Here is a 14,318-nt window from a genome sequence, read left to right as displayed (position 1 = left end):
CTTTTCTCCGAGAGCGCGTCTGCATTCCGATGGCGCTTCTCATTCCTGGGGAATTCATGGAGCCTCGTTCTTCTTCCTTTCTCAACGCCGCCTCCGGTGAGAGTGCCTTAGTGTTGGTTTCAGCATCTTGCTCCTCCCGGCCTTTCTGTTAACCCTTTCATTACTGCGTGGCTCAGCCTTTTCACTAATGGAGGTTGACAGCTCCCCTGGGTCCGACCTACATAATGAGGAAGGCGAAGCCTTTAAGAGCGAATGCTTTTATTTATAATTCTGTAGAGAGTGCTGTTGAAGCATCCATGAAACGTTTTTCCAAGGGAATGGAAAAATCTATGCTCAGTCTGTTGTCTAAAGCTTTGGCCCATTCTGCGGGGGATAGCAGAAAAAGAAAGTTGGTACCCTTGATGTCTACTAATGTCCCCAAAAATATGTAACGCTTGGTTAGCGAAACCGCCTCGCACCAGAATGAGGACAGTGTTCCTCTCAGGCCTCCTTCTAAGGAGGGGTTGTCTAATTCTGACGGAAAAATAAAATAAAAATCTAAACACTTTGACGTACCAAAGAAATTGGTGATTTCCACCATTATGGACACAGACGATGATATGGGTGACGCAGATGATGATTTGTGTTTCAGACCCTCCTTCCCCTCCCTCTAAGAAATTCAAATCTGATTCCTTTGCTTTCACTCGGGTTTTGGATTCTGATGGGGTCCCCATGTTTGATCCTTCCACCATCCGTCACCCCTACTCCACGGAGTGGTTCCCAGCTTCACATGTTGGTGATTATATTTTGGCCAGACTTTGGCTCCCCCTTGACAAATCAACCAGTTCTAAATTGAAGTCTGAATGTCCTAAACCTTCCTTACCTTCCAACATTACCGTTGCTCCTTCTATTGACCAGCCTCTCCTTACGTTTTTCTCTAAATTTGGCAAAGACCCCCGCAAAGGGGTGGACAAGGCTTGGTCCACCTGCCAGGACAAGCTTTTGGATATTGTGGGTCCCTTGGCTCGCAATTTGGATCTGGCATAAGCTGCTCGCTTGGAGGGACATGATTTGGATGCTGAAGACATTTCTTTGTGGGTCCAACGAGCCTTCTGTCTTTTAGGTAACGCCAATGCAGCTATCACCCATGAGCACCGTAAAGGGCTTCTTATTAAGCTTGACCCGAAGTTAGCTAACCTGGCTCCTCTAGATCCCGGCATGAAGGCGGACGGCCTTTTGTTTGGAGATTCCCTGGTTAAAGACCTCAGTAAATTTGTCACAACCTTTGCCTCTCTGGATAAGACTCAGCAATCTATCAAAGTTTTTTCGCCTCTGGTTTTTGGGCGGGCCGGCAGAGGCAGGAGTCGCTCTACCGGCTGCTCCTATCCGAATCAAGGCTCCTTCAACACAGGCTACCAGGAGTACAAACCTCAATTCTACCCACAGCGAGGTCGTGGGTACAGAGGTCGAGGGCAGAAAAACTTTCGTCACAACAACAGCAAACAACAAGGTAGGTCCTTTGCTTCCCCCAGTGGGGGGTAGTTTGAAACTCTTCATCCAAAAATGGCACACCCTAACCGCAGATCCCTGGGTTCTAAACTCTGTCCAAGGTAATCTTATAGAGTTGTACGCGCCACCTTCCCAAACAGTTTTCCCTCCTCCTCTGGTCTTTTCAGCAGACATGTCTCACCTCATTTCCGTGGAGGTTCAAAGCCTTCTCCAAAAACGGACCATTCAGATCACCCCTCTAGATCCTTCAGGTTCTCAGTTCCATTTTCCTTGTCCAAAAGAAAAACAAGAAAATGCGCCCTGTCATAAATCTAAAATGGTGTATCGCCACTTCAAAATGGAAACTATCATTCATTTGCGGGATACTCTTCGCCCAAACGACTGGATGGTCAGGTTAGACTTGCAAGACGCATATCTTACCATTCCTATTCACGCTTCTCACTCAAGTTCCTTCAATTCCAATGGCTAGGCGTAACCTACCGTTTTTCCTCCCTTCCGTTCAGCCTATCGTCAGCACCATGGTGCTTTACAAAGATCATGAAACCGGTGGTGTCTTATCTACGATCCCTCGCAATCAGGTCGATCATTTACCTAGACGATATTCTGCTCATGAACTTGGACAAACAGAATCTCTTGTCAGATTTGAACACCACTCGGTCTCTGCTTCTAGACCTGGGTTTTCTTCTCAATATAGAAAAATCTATGCTCATTCCTTCCCAGAGCATCGAATTTTTGGGCTCTCTCGTGGATTCTTCCACGGCGTCTCTTCTTCCACAGTCCAAAGTCTCGACCATAAAGTCAGAAATCTCTCACGTCCTTCGGACGTCTCTGATTTCCATCAGATCTCTCGCTCGGATCGTCGGTCTACTCTCTGCTTCCATCCAGACCATCTTTCCAGGGCCCCTTCATTATCACGTCCTTCAACCTATAAAGATCCGGCATCTTTGTCAAGGTTTGGCCTATTCCGAACTCATCGCTTTGGATCGGGAGTCTCGTGCAGAACTCCAGTGGTGGATCGACCATTTAGATGCTTGGAACGGGTGAACTATCTTCGCTTCGGCCCCAGATCTTGTATTAGAATCCGATGCAAGCCTGTCGGTTTGGGGCGCCCATTGTGGGCCAATATCGACTGGCGGTACATGGTCTTGTGAGGAGTCGAAATTGCACCTCAATTGTTTAGAGATGCTGGCAGGCTCCTTTGCAATCCAAAGTCTCACGAAGAACAGAGTCCGCTGTTCCATTCTCCTTCGTATGGACAATGTTTCTGCGGTCCGCTACATAAACCATCTAGGTGGCACCAAGTCCAAACCTCTGGCAGAGCTAGCAAAGAGTCTTTGGGAGTATTGTCTGTCAAGCAAACTATCGCTCAAAGCAGAGTATGTTCCCGGAGATCTCAACTCCATAGCAGATTGGCATTCTCGCTATCTTCGAGATTCCAGCGATTGGAAGCTTCTTCCATCCGTTTTCCGATCTCTTTCTCAAAAATGGGGCCCTTTTCATGTCGATCTTTTTGCTTCTCGCCTCAACGTCCAATTACCTCGCTTCTACAGTTGACGGCCGGACCCTCTGGCACTAGCGACGGATGCTTTTCTCCAGGACTGGTCCCTGCATCTCAATTATGCTTTTCCTCCTTTCCTCATGATCAACAGGATACTTTCTCAGGTTCGTCGACAATCGACATCCCTGGTCATAGTAGTTCCCTTCTGGCAATCATAGTTTTGGTTCCCGTCTCTTCTAGAGATGACGGTAGATTTCCCAGTTCTTCTCCCTGTTTGCAACGATCTGCTTCTGAATTCCTTGGGTCATCCTCAGTCTCATCCTGGGCAACTCCTTGGTTCTGTCGGCTTGGAAAGTCTCCAGTCTGTCCCTCCTGACCTCATTTCGCAGGAAGCTTCTCTATCAGCAAAGCCTGGGCTCCAGGTACCTCCAAAGCCTACAAGTCTGATTGGTCTTTATGGGCAAGCTGATGTCTGGAAAGACATATCGATCCCTTTTCAGCCCCTCTAAATTTTGTGGTCAAATTCTTGGCTTCCGAGGCCAGTGCAGGTAAGTCTTATAGAACGGTCAATTTGTATAAATCAGCCATTTCACTTAATCGTTACCCTATCGATGGCAAGCCTGTAGGAGTCCATCCTCTCATTTGCCATCTTCGAGGAGTTCGATTTTCCAAACCTCCGTTGGCTAAGTATTCTAATTTATGGGATGTTAATTTGGTTTTTAAGTTATTTTCTGATTGGCCGGACAACTCTGCTCTTTCTCTGAAAATGCTCTCTGCTAAACTTACCATGTTACTTTGTCTTGTTTCCATTAAACGTATTTCAGATGTTAAAGCACTGGATGTTTCCTCTCGCCAGTTTTCTCCTACTGGTGTATTGTTTAAAGTTAATAAACGTACTAAGACAAATTTAAACTCTGTTTTTTATCCTTATTTCCCTTCCCATCCTAAGCTATGTGTAGGTCAGTGCCTTAAGGTATATGAGCAAAGAACCTCTGATCTCAGAACGTCCTCTCATTCCCAACTTCTTATTTCTTTCCGCAAATCCCATCTTCCGCTTTCCTCAGCTACTCTGGCCCGTTGGGTCACATCCCTTGCGGGCATTGACGTTTCTGTTTTCGGGGCCCATTCCACTAGGGGAGCCATGGCCTCCAAAGCTTTTTGGGCAGCCTCTTGCTTGGTGGACATTCTGAGATCTGTGGATTGGTCTAACGACAATGTATTCTGAATGTTTTATTGTAAGCTGGTTGTTTCTGCTGTTTCTTTGGTTATTGATAGGCTTTGAACAAGCATAATAGGAGCCTCCGGTCTTAACATAAAATGTAGATTTTCCTAGTAGCTTATGACAGAAAGTCTTAATTTTATTAAAGACAAGGAGGCGAGTATTATCCCGCCTCAACACTAATAATTTGTTTTCTCCCTCCCTACAGCGGCTCCGGCGTTGCCTCCCGCATCTTCGTGATGGGATTCCTATTCTGCAAGAGTGCCCTGCTGCTTTTCGGGACGCCTCTTCTTCCTGTTCGGCTTCCTCTACATGGTTTCCTGCTGTCTCAGTGGTTGGATTTTGGTCAAGAGATATTTTCCTGGACTTTGGCCTTTTGTATTGTGTTATCTATTGTTCCACTATTTATTGACTATCTGAGCTGCTCGCCAGCGAAAAGAGGACTGTTCGCAGTCTGTTGTGACGTTATACCTGTTACTGCAACCTGATTGGTTATGATGTGTTTTTTGTTCGTTCCCATTGGCCAGCAGTTTGCTAAGTCCTCTGGGAACTGTAGTTTTTTAGTACTTATCTTGGCTGCTATTGGAATAAAGCAAGATAATAAAGCATACTACTTGCCTCCGTGTCTTTAATAAAAATTAAGACTTTCCGTCATAAACTACTAGGAAAATCTACATTGTTCCAGTTAGTTTATTATTGCCACCTGAAGTGGTTCACGTCACAACTGGATTTTGTATTGCTGCATATAATCCCAGCAGCGAACCTACGAAAATAGTGCTTCAACAGCCAACACCGACTGACTAGTAAGTGCTATGCAACCCGTTCACCGCCATGAAAGCTGCTGCTCTTTAACAAGCCATGTACTCTCAGGTTGGGCTGTAAATAACCATAGTAGCCACTCAAAATGGGCCTCTGTCTTACCTGCTTAGTATCTGGAAGCAAGTGATGTATTAGCTGAGCTTAGGTCTGTAAATAACCAAAGCATGTAGCACCCTTGGGGCAGCCTGGGAACAGCCCTATAATGCCTGGAAGCAGGTTGTGTATTGTATCGGGAAAGGTCTATAAATGACCAAAGTATTCATCCCAAGAGCTGTAGCGTTTGACACCCAAAAGTGCCCAGCAAGGTCGTATATTAGCTCATGTGGCCCTGCTGTGGTTTGAGCGCACTTCAAGGATGTTATGGTATGGGTCAGAACGTGGTTCATGTGTCAAATCGTGAGGCCTTACGGAAACTGGGGGCCTCTGGCAGCCTGTAGTAGGTAGACCGTCCCAGGCGGCCTCCAGGTGCACACGTCTGAGCTGCAGGGGGCTGCTCTAGAAGCATTTTATGTAGCCAGGTCCAGGTGAGTAACGAGGTAACCCGGCGCGCTTCCCGGAGCAGATGCTCTTGTAGTGAGTGGGTACCCCAACAGGGATCAAGTGCAGAACAGTCAGGACCACTGCAAGGTGGTCTGGCCACCCAAGACTAAGGATGATCAGGGCATGGCTAGCACCCTTTGCGTTTACCGAATGCAAGCTACGCATAGGTTGTGCTACAGATGTATATGTGCAATGCTACTGCTGCGAGGACATGGGCAATCTGGGGCTTGGGGGAGGGGGCAGTGACTGAAGTAAGAGGAGGCTCCGTCCCTCCCGCGCTAGAAACCGCAGGTGGCACAAGACCATGGGTGTCCACGGGGGGTGCAAGGAGGGGTGCTTGCCCCCCCCCATGCCCCTCCTTGCCCCCCACCCCTTGCGGACGCCCATGGTTTTACAGACACCTTTTGTCTGTAATTCTTGGCCCTGCAGGGAGCAGAGCTGTTCCCTGCCAGAGGCCTCAACTCCCTGATGGGGTGCCTCGCACTCCTCCTCGCAGCCCCTCCCACCCATTGTCATTCTGTCTGTGGCTGATTGTCACATACAGAATGACAATGGCCAGTTTGAGCTACTAAAGCATACTTCCCACCCTGGAACCTCTAAAGCACCTTACTTAGCTTAAAATCACCGAGGAGCCGAGCGGAAGGTAAAGTTCAAAGTTGAAGCTTAAATATGACACAAATGGTAGGAGAAGCAGAAGAGCACTGCGGGGTTAAAAGAAGTCTCCCCTTGCAGTTAGGGCACACAGTGAAGGCAGCGGAGGTACCCTGGGGGGTTTCGGTCCTGGATAAAATGCAAGTAGGGGATCCGTGCAGTTGAAAGCATAATCTCGCCCTTCTCTCATAAGAAGACGCGTATCTTCTAACAAATGTACTTGCTTTTGTTCGATAAATTGTGAGGTCTTGTTACTCTCCGGTGCCATTTCATTTTGTAGTGTGAAAGGAACGGACAACGCTTTATCTCGCTATGAAACTGTTAAAGAAATATTAATCAATCTGCTGTTTTAATGGTCTGTAATGAAAGAGAGGGATAGAGAAATGTTTGTGCACGTCTGTCTGTATACAAGAATAAACACAAACCGCTCCAATAAAAATACAAGGGCCATTTAGAAAAATACCAGACTGACTTCAGTCAATAGTAGAAAAGATTTGATCGTGCCAGTAAAGGTGAGCAGTAGGGGATGTGAAAGAACAGTAGTGTGCGCATGTGTGTGCTGTCCTGGCCTGGGGTTCCCACCCTTCACACCACCAATTATGAAAGATAGATCGGTAAAAGGATGGATTGATTAGTGAAAGGGTGGATGATGGGCGAGTGAATGGGTGGATGGATGAGAGAAATGATGGATGGATTTATGAATTAATAAGTGAAAGGGTGAATGGATGGATGACGATGGATGGGTGGAAGAGTGGATGGATGAGTGAAAGGATGGCTTGGGTAAAAAGGTAAATGGTTGGATGGATGAGTGAATGGAATTAATGAGTGGAAGAGTGGGTGGATGAGTGAAAGGATGGATTGGGTGAGTGGATGGTTGATGGATGGATAAGTGAAAGGGCGGCTGGATGGGTGAATGGGTAAGTGGTTGGATGGAGGAGTGGATGGATGGGTGGAAGAGTGGATGGATGAGTGAAAGGATGGATTCGGTGAAAGGGTGGATAGATGATGGATTGGGTGAAAGGGTGGATGGATGAGTGAAATGATGGATGGAAGAATAGACGTTGGATAGTTTTGCAAATGGTTGAAAAGGTTTGGATATGGATGGGAACACAGATGGAAGGACAGAATGAATGGTGAAAGACTGAATGGTGGATGAAAAAATTAATTGATAACAGAAAGTACATTTCAAATGGTGGATGTCAGGGGTTTGATGGAAGGATAAATGGCTAGATCCTTGGACAAGAGAGCTCTTCTGGGGAGGGTTATGATGACTTACTTTGCTTTCTTGGTGCCGTAAGAGCTTTAGTTCAAAGTGGGAGGTATTTCAATTTTCTGGCTGCTCCCTTGCTTATGTATTACTATTCTGTATTTGCTGTGTGCTTATGTGTGGATCCATACATCATGCATACAATATTTTGAGTGACACCCAACTGCTACTTGAATGTTACACTAGTAATTGTAAATGTTTGCATGCTTTATTTTAGGTGTATGATTTTAGGGAGAGCCTCATAGTGCCATGAGCTGGCGCTTGAGATGTATATTGTGTTTGTAACAATAGGCATGGTGTCAAATATAAACTATGTAATAGTGTATTGACAGTGCCTTCTTTAAGAAAGCTGCAGGGAAAAGCACCTTTGTGACTTCCGTCAGCTAGTGCAACTCTTTGCGAAACCTCCATCAGCAAAGTCAGATTCCATATTTTAAGTTCCACTTGCTGAAACACCCATAATGCGTTCCCTATAGTGGCTTCATCACAGCAATCCTCCCTTTAGTTCACCTATGCTTGCCGCGTTACATCTCACAATGGCACTCAGATATGAGATACTGGTAACTAAGTCTATCCGAGCATATCTTCCTGAGCACTTCTCTCACCATACATGTCTGCTCATGACCAAGAGTTGTAAACAAAATATCAGACTGGACATCTGTAGGAAGGTGGAATCTGACTATATGGTTGCCCCCACTTTTTTCCTGGTGTTTGAATGGTTTTTGACTAGTCTGGCTGGGATACTGCTATCCAGGACCCCGGCCTATCTGCTTACTCCCTTAAATGATTGGTGTGCATATTAGATACACTAGTGATTGGATACTGTGGTGCCTTGTGAGCCCCTAGTATATGGTACCTTAGGTACCTAGGGCATTGGTACTTCACAGGCCTACCAGGGGCTGCAGCATGTATTATGCCACCCCTGGGAAGCATTCACAATCTGACACCACAGGCCTGCTACTGCAGCCTGTGTGAGGTAGTGTTAGCACTCCTCACTGAGGTATAGGTTCCTATATCTCACCATACACACACATATAAACCTATCAGTCACCCCTATGGTAGGCCCTATCAATCCCAAGGGCAGGGTGCTTGGTTTACTATGTGAGGGGGTGCTTCTGCCTGAGCAGGACCCCTCTGCAGCTGGCAGAGTCTATTCTCTGCTGCTGTTTGTGGATGCGGTTAAACCATATACTCTTAAGTGCATTATAACCTCGCGGTAAATGCTAACTTTGGAATGACTGCATCAAAACATGTCGTGTTTGGTGCCAAACAACTTGGAATCCTACCCCCACACCAGTAACTGGTGTGGGAGTAGGATCCCACCCTTCTAGAGGGGACGACATGTACCCACTGTACTACACGGTAGAAATCATCTAGAGCCCTGGCATCACAAAATGGATGCCACCAGCACAGACACTGGGCTGCCCTCCTGCTGCTGACCGAAACTCGCAGTGGAGGGAGCTCAACAAAGGGTTTCCTGTCACAGGGAGGTGTCACCACCTCCCAGACAGGATTTAGTGTATTGGAGCTGGGTGGATGCACTCTTAGAGTGCGTTGAAGTCCTGCACTGGGGGAGCAGTAGGCTCCTCTGTGCATATGCCAGCTCAAACCGGTTCAGGGGCTACCTGCCCCTGCTCTGGCACGAAACTGGACAAAGGGAAGTGGGTGTAACCACCCACTACCCTGACCCTCCTAGAGGAGTGGTCATAGAGCTAGTCCCTCCCATCTTTTCACTATAAGATACCACACATTGCCAATACAACTTAGATTACACCTGGACGACGCTCTACAAAGAAAAATCCTGGCCCTTCGACGTTCCACTATCTCTGGAAGACTGAAGAATCTCCCTTGGAGTCAAGGAGTGACTCCCCTGCTTGGCAGGCACCAAAACTCTCTACAACGGTTGCAAACTTTACCGCTCCCGCCGGAGCCCGAGGTCCCTGCATCCCCTGAAGCGGATTTCCTGACCTCTCGACGGCTCATTTTGAGTCCCCAGCGAAGCTGTGGCATCTGGACCACACGAGTGACGAGGAACAGCAATACCAGGGAACCGTGCACTGATTTCAAGTGCAAGCCCTAATCTACGTCCAGCAAAGTTGGCTTTGGACCACTTGTTGTCCAAGTCCCTAGCAGGTCTAGTACCGAAATTCAGCGGCCTACCCCGTCCCAAGTGACCGTGGGCTGTTGGTAAACTTTTCCTGCAAAGGCGTCTTCGCGGTTGCTTGCCCGTTGGCTAGTAACTCACCTGAAGACTTCCACATTGACTTCAAGGGCTCGCCTGGTTGCTCTGGGCCTTCCCTCACTTACCCTCGCTGGGTAAGTCCATCAGACCTTGCTGGTCTGCACCATTGCCAATCTTCACTCTACACGAGACATGCAGTTGCCAAGGCTTGTTGGCTCCAATCCGGGTGCCGACACTCATCAGCTGCAGACGTCGTGGGAACCTCCGAAGCCAGCTGCTGGTCATCTTCGATCCCTCCTAGTCCTCGTGAGCAAAGAGACAAAACACCATCATCGACCTGAAGAGACGCGACAGCTGTGGTCATCCATCTTGCTGGCCACCGGTCACTGGCAAGTGACTCTGAACTCTGTCCCCTCAATTTCTAGGTCTTCTGCAACTCCAATCCATCGTCGGATTCGAACGGACACCTCTCCAGTCGTCACAAGCAACAAGTCTTCAAGGATCTCCATTGAAAACAGCATCGCGACCCGACACCAAAGGACACCTATGCACCCGGCTTCCCTGGGTGAGGTAACTTGTGCACTCCGGTGCCCAAGTGTGTGTTGGCTCTCGAAATACTTACCCTGTAAGTTGCTTGCCTGTTGACTTTTGCGAAGTGCCCTAGAACTGTAAAATGGAAACCGCGACATTTGCCATTGAAACGCATTGAAAACCCGCGTGTGTGTTTAGACACTGCACGTGTCTCCTGTGGGCTGATTACTTACCTGCTAACACTGCAGAAGTGAAGCCCCAGCGATTTCCAAGGCCCTAGGCCTCTTCATTTTGCAAGTCGAGTTTGTTAACCCATTATTTTAGTATATGGTCTGGTACGCCCCTAGGGCTACAGCCATATTTGTGCTTAATTTATTGAGAACTGTTGATCTTTTGAATGTTTACCTGGCTCTAATCTCATAAAGAGATTAGTAGAGTATATTTAGAAATAAATACATATATATTTAATATTACGAGTATTCCTCCGCTGATTTTCATCCAACGGCTCTCCCAAAGGATGGACACAGACCCGAAAATGTGCGCAAGATTTTCTTTTTATTCCATTGTCGCCATAAATATTTGATATATATACCTGTGTGGTGTCTTCATTTGGTAATTCAAGAGATTATAAGGTAAAACAAGCTGCTTTACATTCCTCAGAGACTTAGCCTGAAGGCTGCTCTCCACAGCTACCACTAGGATAGCTTTCTTTAAAAGGTTGTCTTTAAACCTATTTACCAAGAGTCGAATTGGACTGGTGCAAGGTGGCCACTATAACTAGTGACCAGCATATGCCAGGCCAACTTCTCACAACATCCCAGTGCAGTAACCATATAAATAGATTATTATCATATGAAATACTTCAAAAAGACGTGCACAGTTGCTCAAAGCTGTGCGCCTACCAAATAACCGTGAAGTGCACGATTGTCTCAACCTAATATAAACTTATTTTGACTTGTACTTGAGTGTTTGTCTATTTACTTACTTTTATACTATTGCACAACTTCCTCTGATGTGTCTGTAAAACGTACCTTTTGTTCCGAAGATTTGTCCTGAATTTTGACCTTCTGTCCTGAATTTTCATCCTGAATTATGACTCTTTGTTCTGAATTTTTACACTTACCGTCCAGAATTTGCAACCATGCCAGTTGGTCACCCTACATTAACTGGTGCGATCACTTTGGGGCGTCACCAAAAGTACAGAGTTCACCCGAGCGTGTCTGCAAAGAATTCACCAACGGATCCATGGTACTTATAATGTGAAACGCTCGGATGCGCAGATCTGGACAGGACTGAAGCCCAGAAGCATGACTGAAACACGCACCTCCACTAGCAGGGAAAAGACACGCTACAAGCCGCACAGCAGGGGGAAAGGGATGGCCAGTGCAGGTGACGCTTTTCTTTTGTATAGGAGTTTCTGCTGGCATCATAGCCCAGGGTTTGCTGTCTGTGCACTTGTATTGATGTGTATTCCATACAAGTGCACAGACAGCAAACCCTGGGCTATGACGCCAGCAGGAATTACTTTACAAAGGAAAAGCGTCACCTGCACTGCCATCCCTTTCCCCCTGCTGTCTGTGCACTTGTATGGAATACACATTCACGGCGCTGCTCACCAGATGAATGGTGAGCGGGGCCATGGATCTGTCTCTTTTTGCATCCAAGGGCACCGACGAAGAGGCAGAGGAGGCCCAGGCAAGGAGAAACCAGCAGACATTTGACCCACATCTATCTACACAGTGAGACCTTCGGGAGGGGCTGGATGCCAGGAAGACAGTGCTGCTGATCAGCCCTACTCCACTGAATAGTATCAGAAGAGCAGGCAGCAGTTTTTAAGTAAGTTCCAGTAACTTTAATACATTATACAGCATCAGCATTACCTACTGGCTGCATATCTAGGTTACTCTAAGTCACGGGTACTCATAGTACGGCCCAGCAAGCCTTCCTTGGCGGCCCGCGGACCTTGCAGACAGTACCTGTGGTATTTTTTGTTTTTTTTATTAAAGTGTCAGCAAACACCGCCGGTTGCAGCAGCGCAGACTCCAAGAGACTCTGCTCTATGTGGGCCGGGCGATTCCAGGATAGTCAGAGTGGAGATGCAGGGGCACTAAGAGGGGAAATACAACAAAGCCTCGTTAGCAGTAAATGGTCTTTTAAAGACCTGTGAAGTACCCGGTTGAGGCTGTGTGTGCGCCCGGGAAGCTGTCTCAGCCCGGGCTGACACACACGCGGGGTGAGGTGACAGAGTGAAAGTGGATGGCAAACTGCAAAGGAAATCGGGGGCTGCTGTATAATGAAGGGGTAAATTGCTAACTTCATATTAAATGTGTCAGAAAGTAACATGGAATAATCATATAATTGCCAAAGCCAACTAGGTGATGCTGCATGTGGCACTGCATTTCACTGGGATTTTTCATTAAAAAGAGTCATGCAAGCTGTCAGTGTGTCCTGTTAAAAATGATGGGGAGGATAGAGCAAAAAAACTAGAAAAAAGACAATAATGGAGAAAAGCAGTCACAGGCAGGACAATGAGGTAAAGAGAAAGAGGGACACAGATGAAGAGAAAAGAGACAGCAGAAGAGAGAAAGAGAAACCGAATGAGAGAGAGTTACAGAGAGAGAGAACAACAACAAGTAACACGATCACAGACATAGCAACCGCCAATTGGAACATGAAGATAATGGTGTGTACAATTTGAAAGCGAGCACAAACATAATTCCTGTGTTTTAGGACAATTCATTATATGCGCTTTGATCCAAGCTATGAAATTACAGGGTGACAGAGGACAGCAGGGCGTGAGAGCCGGGTGAGGTGACGGAGGGCAGCAGGAGTGAGAGCCGGGTGAGGTGACGGAGGGCAGCAGGGAGTGAGAGCCGGGTGAGGTGACGGAGGGCAGCAGGGAGTAAGAGCCAGGTGAGGTGTGCGTTAAGAGCCTGTGATGTGATGTTTACCGCCAGCCTGTAGTCAGGCCAGGGAGCTCAGGCCTGGTCTCTGCTCTCGCAGCACAGCGCACAAATGCTCGCTGCCAGGTTGGCGCTATATATAAAAGATGCATGCTTACCTACAAGGACGGGTGACTGGCGCCAAAGGGGGGTTTTGATCTGACAGCTTGGGGTGAGAGTCAGAATTAAAGCCAGCGACAGATGTGACCCCAGGCCCAGTGGTGGGACACAAAACCCGCGAAGCAGCAAATTCAGAGAGAAAACGAGCTGGCTTTTACATTGCAGAGGGAGAGGGGAGAGTAAGGGGGGTGTCTCTGGGCTGGTGACGGGGATGTGTAGACACAGTATGTGTGCACTGCCCGAGGCACAGAGACAGATACAAACAGACAGACAGACAGAGACAGGGACAGACTGACAGATAGAGGCAGAGACTTATAGAGGCAGAGACCAATAGATAGAGGCAGGGACAGACTGGCAGAGACAGATAGCGGCAGAGACAGATAGAGACAGAGACAGCGATAGAGACACAAAGAGAGAGACAGCAATAGAGATAGAGACAGATAGAGGCAGAGACAGGGACTGACAGAGGCAGAGAGACGGAGAGGGAGACAGAGGGAGGGAAACAGAGAGAGACAGGGACAGAGAGAGGAGGGCGACAGACAAAAGAGACAGAGAGGGAGGGAGTCAGAGAGAGGGAGGGAGGGAGTCAGAGAGAGGGAGGGAGGGAGTCAGAGAGAGAGAGGGAGACAGACCGAGTGAGTGAGACAGAGAGAGGGAGACAGACCGAGTGAGTGAGACAGAGGGAGGGAGACAGAGAGAGAGAGAGAGAGAGATAGAGTGAGGGAGGAAGAGAGAGAGAGAGAGAGATAGAGTGAGGGAGGAAGAGAGAGAGAGATAGAGAGAGATAGAAGAGAGAGAGAGAGAGAGATAGAGAGAGAGAGTGAGGGAGGAAGAGAGAGAGAGAGAGATAGAGTGAGGGAGGAAGAGAGAGAGAGAGAGAGAGATAGAGAGAGAGAGTGAGGGAGGAAGAGAGAGAGAGAGTGAGTGAGGGAGGAAGAGAGAGAGAGAGAGTGAGGGAGGAAGAGAGAGAGAGAGAGAGAGAGAGAGTGAGGAGGAAGAGAGAGAGAGTGAGGGAGGAAGAGAGAGAGAGAGAGAGAGAGAGAGAGAGAGGGAGGAAGAGA

The 14,318-nt window shown here is 47.7% G+C and overlaps 1 protein-coding gene and 1 long non-coding RNA gene across 6 annotated transcripts in view; one reads left to right on the top strand and one right to left on the bottom strand.

Moving 5' to 3' along the window:
- LOC146871192 (uncharacterized) overlaps positions 1-4,680 on the top strand; it is a 77,857-nt gene extending 73,177 nt beyond the window's left edge. The window contains exon 3 of the long non-coding RNA XR_014959514.1: positions 4,414-4,680. This is a non-coding gene — a long non-coding RNA (uncharacterized LOC146871192). The remainder of the gene's footprint in view (positions 1-4,413) is intronic.
- Positions 1-14,318, bottom strand: part of FOXP4 (forkhead box P4) — a 973,797-nt gene that overhangs the window by 951,176 nt on the left and 8,303 nt on the right. The window lies entirely within an intron of this gene.

This window comes from Triturus cristatus, chromosome 1_1 (genome assembly GCF_964204655.1).
Source record: "Triturus cristatus chromosome 1_1, aTriCri1.1, whole genome shotgun sequence".
In the NCBI taxonomy this organism is placed as follows: domain Eukaryota; kingdom Metazoa; phylum Chordata; class Amphibia; order Caudata; family Salamandridae; genus Triturus; species Triturus cristatus.
The sequence above is the reverse complement of the archived record's forward strand: the minus strand, read 5'-3'. Positions and strand labels throughout refer to the sequence as shown.